At 58.7% G+C, this 218-nt stretch overlaps 1 protein-coding gene across 1 annotated transcript in view; it reads left to right on the top strand.

Moving 5' to 3' along the window:
* The window catches only part of CACNA1G (calcium channel, voltage-dependent, T type, alpha 1G subunit), a 573,869-nt gene that overhangs the window by 109,800 nt on the left and 463,851 nt on the right, over positions 1–218 (top strand). The window lies entirely within an intron of this gene.

Genomic DNA, 218 nt, shown 5'->3' on the forward strand with positions numbered 1-218 from the left:
CAAAGGCAGCCCCAAGTAGAGAGCGTTACAGTAATCTAACCTCGAGGTGACTGTCGCGTGGATCACCATGGCCAGGTCCTCGCGGCCGAGATAGGGAACCAACTGCCGGGCCAACCGCAGGTGGTAAAAGGCTGACCTAGCAGTGGCTGCCACCTGGGCCTCCATTGTCAGTGAAGAGTCCAGGAGCACTCCTAAACTCCTCACCTCCTGCACAGGCA

The sequence above is a fragment of the Gekko japonicus genome, unplaced genomic scaffold, assembly GCF_001447785.1.
Source record: "Gekko japonicus isolate JY-2015 unplaced genomic scaffold, Gekko_japonicus_V1.1 scaffold15, whole genome shotgun sequence".
Lineage (NCBI taxonomy): Eukaryota > Metazoa > Chordata > Lepidosauria > Squamata > Gekkonidae > Gekko > Gekko japonicus.